This window comes from Neofelis nebulosa, chromosome 15, assembly GCF_028018385.1.
Source record: "Neofelis nebulosa isolate mNeoNeb1 chromosome 15, mNeoNeb1.pri, whole genome shotgun sequence".
Lineage (NCBI taxonomy): Eukaryota > Metazoa > Chordata > Mammalia > Carnivora > Felidae > Neofelis > Neofelis nebulosa.
The window spans coordinates 70,560,036-70,568,888 of NC_080796.1; the positions used below are offsets into that span (position 1 = coordinate 70,560,036).

At 46.1% G+C, this 8,853-nt stretch overlaps 1 protein-coding gene across 1 annotated transcript in view; it reads left to right on the forward strand.

Moving 5' to 3' along the window:
• Positions 1-4,808, forward strand: part of TSTD1 (thiosulfate sulfurtransferase like domain containing 1) — a 50,563-nt gene extending 45,755 nt beyond the window's left edge. The window contains exon 5 of the transcript XR_009254360.1: positions 4,798-4,808. The gene's annotated coding sequence lies outside the window, so the exon portion shown is untranslated. The remainder of the gene's footprint in view (positions 1-4,797) is intronic.
• Positions 4,809-8,853: the final 4,045 nt, after the last annotated feature.

Sequence of the window (8,853 nt, forward strand, 5' to 3'; positions counted from 1 at the left end):
TTACCTGGAGTTTCCTCTGAACCGTGACTTCACTTGAGCCTGCCACCCCAACAGGATCCAGGGGACGCAGTGAAACAAAGAGGAAGCTCTTGGTAAAAGGGAGGGCCTATGAGTGCCACCTTCTGGAAGGAAGGGCAAAGCCCACTGCATTTTTGCCAGTGACCCAGGTGAAAATCAGAAGGCATACATATCGTATTCGTGGATGGCAAAAGAGAACAGCAACTTAGGCTGCAGAATGAGAATTCAAGCATCTCAATAGAACAAACAGAGGGTTACCAGAGGGGTGGCGGGTGGGAGATATAGGTGAGGGGGACCAAGAGAAGCGCACTGAGTAACAGATGGGGTTGTTGAACCTCCGCCTTGTGCACCTAAACTTCTATAACACTGTTAACTACCCTGGAATTAGAATTAAAAGAAAAAATCTTAGCACAAATGATACACTCCGTCTTCTAGACCAAAATTCAGTAGCAGTAAGTGGACGATTCTGCCTCTGGGTCCAAAAAGTTCAACAAGTCATGAATAAAGATGGAAAGATACAGAGCGTCTAGACCTAGAGAGGCAGGCAGTCGCTCATGGCACTGGACCCCTGTATCAGGTCGCTTTAGACGCTACACTTTAAAGCGATTATAGGCCAACTGGAACGTGTTCATAAAAGTGTTGTGGATGGTAAAGAGACCAAGAGTCAAGCTGAGAATCAAAGGTCCGGCAAGACAAAATGGCAGCCTGTAGATATTTGAAGATTACTGTATGGATGGCCTCACGGAGGATCGGGACCAACGGTTGACTGTCCAAAGGGGACTGGTTATGGGGCGTCTGGGTGGCTCAGTCGGTTGAGTGTCTGACCGCTCAGAGCCTGGAGCCTGCTGCAGATTCTGTGTCTCCCTCTCTCTCTGCCCCTCCCCTGCTCGTGCTCTGTGTCTCTTAAAAATAAACGTTAAAAAAATTAAAACAACAACAACAACAACAAAGGAGACTGGTTATAATTCAGAATGTGCCCTTCAGACCTCTCAAAAGGGTGTCGGGTACTGGAAATACTGCCAGCTTTGAGATCGCAGACCTCGCCTGATTCCAGCCTTTGATGTTGGCAAGGTTTTCTCCCGTCTTTGATGTTGGCAAGGTTTTCTCCCGTCAGTCTCTGTCACCTAAAAGCCTCACCCAATGAAGTTTTTAGAAGCAAATGAGGCAAGATTTGGGAAGCACTTTATGTCACCTCACACAAGAGCTGTCCGTGGTCCCTTTGTGAATTTCATAGTTTCCACATGTCCTGAAATAAGGAACTTTTTATTCCCTGCCCCCCCCAACCCCCCAATCATTTAGAAGTGTAAAAAGCATTCTTAGATCCCAGGCTGCACAAAAACAGCGGGCTAGCAATGGCTGTTTTGACTCATCATTGGAGTGAAAAGAAAGCAGTCGAACCCATTTGTCTTCTAGCTAAATTATCTTAATGCCAGTATAGTTAACACACAGTGTTACATTGGTTTCAGGTGTGTAATATAGTGATTCAACATCACTCAGGGCTCATCCTGAGAGGTGTTAACCCCGGATGCAGAGTTTAAGATGCCTTTGGTCACGTCTGCGGACATCCCCGGGGAGAAAGGAACTCAGAAGACAGTGGGTGGTAGCAGCTAGACAAGAATAAAGGCCAAAGCCTCAGAGATTGCAGGAGAGAAAGGGGTGGGTGGAAAACCAACGTGCCAGGGAGCAGTGATGCAGGGGGGAAAACGGAACCCGAGGAGAGACCCACACCCACTGAGTCATTTTAGAACAACACTTATACCCAGTTTCTGTTTCTAGTTGATTTGCAGTAGGTCATTAAACTACGTAGAAATCAGGGCGGGGCGCCTGGGTGGCTCAGTCGGTTAAGCGGCCAACTTCGGCTCAGGTCATGATCTCGAGGTTCGTGAGTTCAAGCCCCGCGTCAGGCTCTGTGCTGACAGCTCAGAGCCTGGAGCCTGCTTCGGATTCTGTGTCTCCCTCTCTCTGACCCTCCCCGTTCATGCTCTGTCTCAAAAATAAATAAACGTTAAAAAAAAAAAATTTAAACTACGTACAAATCATGCAATAGTTTTCTGCCACAAATCTGCTCCTTAGCTGATGTCACCAACTTCCTTAAGGGCAGGGAGCTTGTGTTGTTCTGTTTGTTGTATGTACCCAGTGTCTGGCACTCCGTGCCCATCAATAAATGGTGACGAATAAGGATCCGTTTACAAAACTCGAATGCGATAAATCCCGATAACCTAGGAGCTGCTGCGGCTAGTCGGCTGTCACGGGCTGTCACGAGTGTTGTTACCTCTCGTTATTCGTGTGCAGGCCAAGTGAAAAGTGGAAGACGGATGGGGGGACAGGGGGTCCCTGTTATTATTTAAAAATTTAAAAAAATATTATTTAAAAATAAATAAAAAGTATTTATTTTTACTTAAATAAAAGTAAAAATAAGTAAAAATTTTACTTTTATTTATTTATTTTTAAATGTTTTTAATGTTTATTTATTTTTGAGAGACAGAGACAGAGCACGAGTGGGGGAGGGTAAGAGGGGGAGACACAGAATCCGAAGCAAGGCTCCAGGCTCCGAGCTGTCAGCACAGAGCCCCTCGGGGGGCTCGAACTCACAAACCGTGAGATTGTGACCTGAGCCGAAGCCTAACTAACTGAGCCACCCAGGTGCCCCCCCCCCCTCCTGAATTTTTAAATGCTGGCATCACAAACGTTTTGTTTCCTCTGGGTATGTGGGCAGTGGAGTCAGCGGAGGTGGGTGCAGGGCCAAAGAAGAGAATAAGTGGAGCCATTTACTTATCTCTGGTATGCTGAGTGCCTTCCAGGGTGCTGGACTCCTGGCTTCAGCCCTAGTCCTACCTTGGAGCCCAGCCCATGGTTTAAGGCGCTGAGGTGGCCAGTAAGGACCACACTGAAACTCCCCCGAGGGAGACAACCTCCACAAAAAAGGCTAAGTGCTGAGAATGAGACCCTTTATCTGCCTGGGAGGGAGCCTGGCCGGGCCGTGCAGCCAGGGGGACAGATAAGGAGCAGGGACCACTCCTAAGGCTCCCAGGCCTTCCTCACCCTTTCTTTTTTTCACGTTTAATTTTTTTTTTTCAACGTTTTTTATTTATTTTTGGGACAGAGACAGAGCATGAACGGGGGAGGGGCAGAGAGAGAGGGAGACACAGAATCGGAAACAGGCTCCAGGCTCCGAGCCATCAGCCCAGAGCCTGACGCGGGGCTCGAACTCACGGACCGCGAGATCGTGACCTGGGTGAAGTCGGACGCTTAACCGACTGCGCCACCCAGGCGCCCCCCTCACCCTTTCTCACCAATGTTTTAGCAACATTCCTAACAGGCTTGTGACTTTAATTGTTTGCACACACGACACCCGCAGTCAATGTCATTTCTGTAGGGGAAGAAATAAAAAGTCGTTTCTCTTCTCATCTACCCTTGTAGGTTCTCAGGTCGGGGACTGTGAAGCAGAGTGACAAAAGACAGATGAACAAGCATACTAACATACGCGTCGTGCATTCACACGGGAGCGCTCAGAGATGAGCAACTCACAGTGGGTAGAACTCAGGCTTCTAGGAGTTTGAGCTCCGTGTTGGGTGAAAAGGTTGCCCAAAACAAAACAAAACAAAAAACAAAACAACACAACTTGGGCTTCTGTGGCATCTTCACAAAAGAATAACACATTTTTAGGGAAGTGATAAGACAAAGGAAAAAGGAAAAAGGCTTGAATTTCTAGGGTGGCAAATTACGGGAAAGTAAATATGGGGAGGGGAGAATAAATGGAAGAGAAGGGCTACTTTTTAAAAATATTTTTTTCTTGGTCCGTATGTGATCACTTTACTTATTTATTTTTAAAAATCTTTTCAGGTTTTATTGATTTGTTTTGAGAGACAGTAAGAGCATGTGCGAGAGAGGTGCAGAGAGAGGGAGAGAGAGAATCCCAAGCCAGTGCAGAGCCCGATGTGAGGCTCGAACCCACAAACCGTGAGATGGTGACCTGAGCTGAAATCAAGAGCCAGATGCTTAACTGACTGAGCCACCCAGGTGCTCTCTTATTTATTTATTTTTAAAGTAAGTTCTACACCCAGTGTGGGGCTTGAACTTATGAGCCCAAGACCAAGAGTTGCATGCTCTACGTACTATGCCAGCCAGGAGCCCCAGTAAGCGCTACTTAGTAAGGATTGTTACATGTTATCTTCTGGTAAGGGCTACTTAGTAAGGATTGTTACATACAATCTCTGGACTAAGGGTCTAGGGTTGTTGCCAGTGATGAACTTCTTCCCTTCCTAGTGGGGAAGCAGGGGGGGGTCGGGGTGGGGGAGTGGGGTGGAGGAGGTGGAGGGGGGTCACCTTTATGAATTGATGTCCTGCTTTTAGGCCAATAGGGAAAGGGCAGAGAGCTTTTCTTGTACCTATTTCTTACTTGCCTTCAGCTCAAAATGATCAGGATGCCAAAATGGTGTCTTTAGGGTGGCATATTCTGCCCTGTCTCAATGTCTTTTTTTGGAGGGCAGTACCCCACGAGATACAGGTTGAAATCCTTAAGGATGTCCAGGCTGAGAAGGGGTGGCATTATTAGTGTTTATTTATTTTTTCAGAGAGAGAGAGAGAGAGAGAGAGACAGAGCATGAGCAGGGGAGGGGCAGAGGGGACGACACAGAATCCAAAGCAGGCTCCAGGCTCTGGACCGTCAGCACGGAGCCCAACGAGGGACTCGAACTCATGAACCTGAGCCAAAGCTGGAAGCTTAACCGGTTGAGCCACCCAGACGCCCCTCCAGGCTGCTCTTGTAGGAAAAGTAAGCGCAAAGGCACGAATTCTTGCAACTAGACGCCACCGCCAGGTCCCGAGAGGCGCTTCCAAACCTGAGGGTAAATGACAGGCGTGGTTTGCTGGAGACTCGGTTAAGAAGGAGGGATTAAAAATGGTTAATCTCATCCATCAGATTGGCAAAAGTTAAAATGTTTGTGTAGGGGAAGAAAAATAATCGTCCTTTTACCCTTGTAGGTTCCTGGTGGAGACCCCCCCCCCCCCCATCGTCATAGAAGATAATTTAACAGGAGAAAAACAAGTTCAGTAACACGTGTACCTCCCGTAAGCATGAGATGCCCGGGAAAACTGAGTAACTCCCCCAAACGGTCCGAGCCATCATCTTAAATATTATCTCTGGCTAAAGAGAAAGATGTTGGGGGCGGGGGAGAGCCGGTTAAGGGAGGTTTTTCAGGTAATGCACAGTAAACAAGGGTGAGGAGGTCATGCGGATTTCAGTCGTTACCTTCTCCATCAATTTCTAGAGATCAGGTCCTCCTCCTCTTCCGGGTTCGGGGAGGGAGACACCCGTCCTTGCAAGTGGAGATTTCCCTTCCGAATGCAAAAGTCTCTTACAAAGGGTCCCTGCCATCTGGTTTTCACAGCTTCTCCCGGATCCACTTGGTTTTCTTCAAGATAACCAGCTCAAGATAATCCTTATGCCAAAGAGGCACATTTTCGGGGTCACGTATTCCGCTTCCCCACCTGGCAAGGCTGTGGGGAACGAGTAACGCGAATACTGTGCGGCGGGCACAAAAAAAAGGCGTCATTCTGATGAGGAGCATTTTGGCAATATCTCAACAAAACCACAGATACACGTAACGTTTGACCTGGCAACCCCACGTCTAGGAATCGACCCTGAGGCTACACCCCTGACAATACAAACATCCGCACACACGAAGTTATCTGCAGCATTCTTTGTCATTGCAATGTATTGGAAACTGCCCCCAAAAGTTCAAATATAGGCAATTGAGTCAATTAACTCCGGTGTATTCCCACAATGCAATAGGTTGCAACTGTAAAAAAAAAAAAAAAAAAAAAAAATTGAAGATCTTGGAGAAAAATACACCACCCCGAAATGCACCTCTGGCATATTGATTACTTAAATACTTAAACTGTTTTTTTTTTTTTAAATTTATTTATTTTGAGAGAGTGAGAGAGAGAGAGAATGAGGGAGGGGAGAGACAAAGGGAGAGAGAGAGTCCCCAGCAGGCTCCGTGCTGTCAGTGCGGAGCCCAACACGGGCCTTGATCCCACAAACTATGAGATCATGACCTGAGCCAAAATCAAGAGTCAGATGCTTGAGCCACCCAGGCACCCCTAAACTGGGTTTTTTGTTGTTGTTGTTGTTGTTGTTGTTGTTGTTGTTTTTTAAGGAACTCAGACAAGAGAGAAGCTGTGAAAACTTGAGAAGTGATCTTTTTGTAAGGGACCTTTGCATTCATAAGGGAAATCTCCATTTGGAAGACTGTCTCCCTCGATGTACCAGGAGGAGGGTGTGTGTGTGTGTGGGGGGGGTGACCTAATCTCTAGAAACTTCTCAGTGGAGGAGACCACCAAATAAACCTGGATAACAACCTCACCCCTGTTTACTGGGCTTCTCCGGGTCACCTCCTGTGACTCCCCATCCCCAACACCTTTTTTTGTTTTTAATGTGACAGCTTCAGCCTTTTCAGGGAGTTATTCAGTTTTGCTGGGTGTTCCCTTGTATACAGGAGGTATACACGCCATTACATTTCTGTTTGATTTTTTTTCCTGTTAACCTGCCTTAATGGTGCCTGGGTGGCTCAGTCGGTTGGGAGTCTGACTCTTGATTTCAGCTCAGGTCATGATCCCAGGGTCGTGGGTTCGAGCCCTGCACCGGGCTCTGTACTGTGATCATAGAGCCAGTTTAAGATTCTTTCTCCCTTTGACCCTCTCCCCTGCTCTCTCTCTCAAAAAACAAACACACAAAAAATCTCAATCTCAATTTAATTTTTAGAACAGCCAAAGAACCTAGAAAAGAATGAGGAAAAAATTTTCTTCCCCTAATTGTATTAACTGACTTGAAGTATGTTCCGGGACATATTTTTAAATGAAAAAAAAAAAAAAAAAAAAAAAGCACAAAGCTACATTTTGGTAGGAAAAGGAGATAGAATAAGAAAGCACACTGTATTGTTTTTGCAGAAACATACACAAGATAGAAGATAAAAATTAATGAGATTGGTTACCTACAAGAGGTGATAGGATCCGGGTGAAAGAGATAGGCGACGAAGTTTCACCTCCTGGGAGTATACTGTTTCGTCTGCTTTCGACTTTTGGAACTGTTAAATAGCATTCAACCGAGTAAATTTATTTTAATTTTTAAAGTTTATTATTTATTTATTTTGAGAGAGACAGAGAGAACAAGTGGGGGAGGGACAGAGAGCCAGGGGAAGAGACAGCACAAAGCCCAACGTGGGGCTTTGAACTTATGAACCGTGAGATCATGACCTGAGCCGGAACCAAGACTGGGATGCCCCCCAGGTGCCCCCCGAGCAAATTTTAAAGATCTAATGGGCTTTATTAATCGATTCAGGAATCAGGAAGCGTCCCATCTAGCAAGTAGAGAGGAGCTCCAGAAAAGGAAAGTTTTTTAAAGGTAGAGAGTGAGGAAAAGGAAACAAAGGAATCCATTGTTTCAGGCGAAGTCGCCCTCCTTAGAGGAGCAGGAGGGGTCTAGCAGTAAAATTCATAGTGCTGACCAGGAAATCCCATGTTGACCGGTTAAAGGTTACATTTTAGGGGGTTGAAATTACAGTTAGGTTAGGTAGTAAGTCTCGTTTTACCGACTTGGGGCCTTAACCTAGGTGACACTATTTGGGGCCCATGGTTTTAACAGAACCATGTTAATGTTTTTCACGTAAAAAAAAAAAAAAATCATGGGAATGCAAACTGGTGCAGCCACTCTGGAAAACAGTAAGGAGGTTCCTCCAAAAATTAAAAACAGAACTACCCTACGACCCAGCAATTGCGCTACTGGGCATTTCTCCAAGGGATACAGATGGGCTGTTTCAAAGGGACACATGCACGCCCATGTTTATAGCAGCGCTATCGGCAATGGCCAGAGTAGGGAAGGAGCCCAAATATCCATCGATGGATGAATGGATAAAGAAGATGCGGTCTATATACACAATGGAATATCACTTGGCAATCAAAAAGAATGAAATCTTGCCATTTACAACGACGTGGATGGAACTAGGGGATATGATGCTAAGTGAAATGAGTCAGAGAAAGACAAATACCGTATAACTTCACTCATATGAGGACTTTAAGAGACCAAACAGATGAACAGAAGGGAAGGGAAACAAAAATAATACAAAAACAGGGAGGGGGACCAAACAGAAGAGACTCTTAAATACAGAGAACGAACAGAGGGTTGATGGGGGGGTTGTGGGAGGGGGAATGCGCTAAATGGGGAAGGGGCTTAAGGAATCTACTCCTGAAGTCATCGTTGCACCATTTGGTAACTAACTTGGATGTCAATTTAAAAAGCCAATAAATCATTAATAAAAAAATAAATCAATGAGGAAAAAAAGATGAATTACATGGGAGTGTCTGGTAACAGTGGGGAAGGAGCTGCGGGCTGACCATGCTGGAGCTGTGGCAGTCTTGAAAGAGACAAAGAAAAGCAAAGGTCTCAAGTCAGGACTGCACATTTTGGGAGAAGGTGTTTCTTGCGACCGTTGAACATGCTGGGTGATGAGCCGAACCTAAAAACCGCTAGGTGTTTGACTAAAGGGAAAAGTTTCTGGAAGCCGAGAACTAGAAAGTAAGGAGTCTCAAATGGCAAAAATAATACAATTTAGTAATGAATTCGATGTCCTTTATTTTACTGGAAAGCAATCCACGGGCGGGGGAGAATGTCACAGTAGAGTCTGGTCAAGGAGAGTCTGCATCACCTGGCCCGTGTGGGCAGTGCTGTCTCAGGCCCCAGAGCCAGCGTGTGGTAGGTGAACAGTGACAGTGATGAGGGAGCATGTGGCAAGCTGGGGGCCAAGTACAAGCTAGCAACCCTCCCCCCCCCACCCC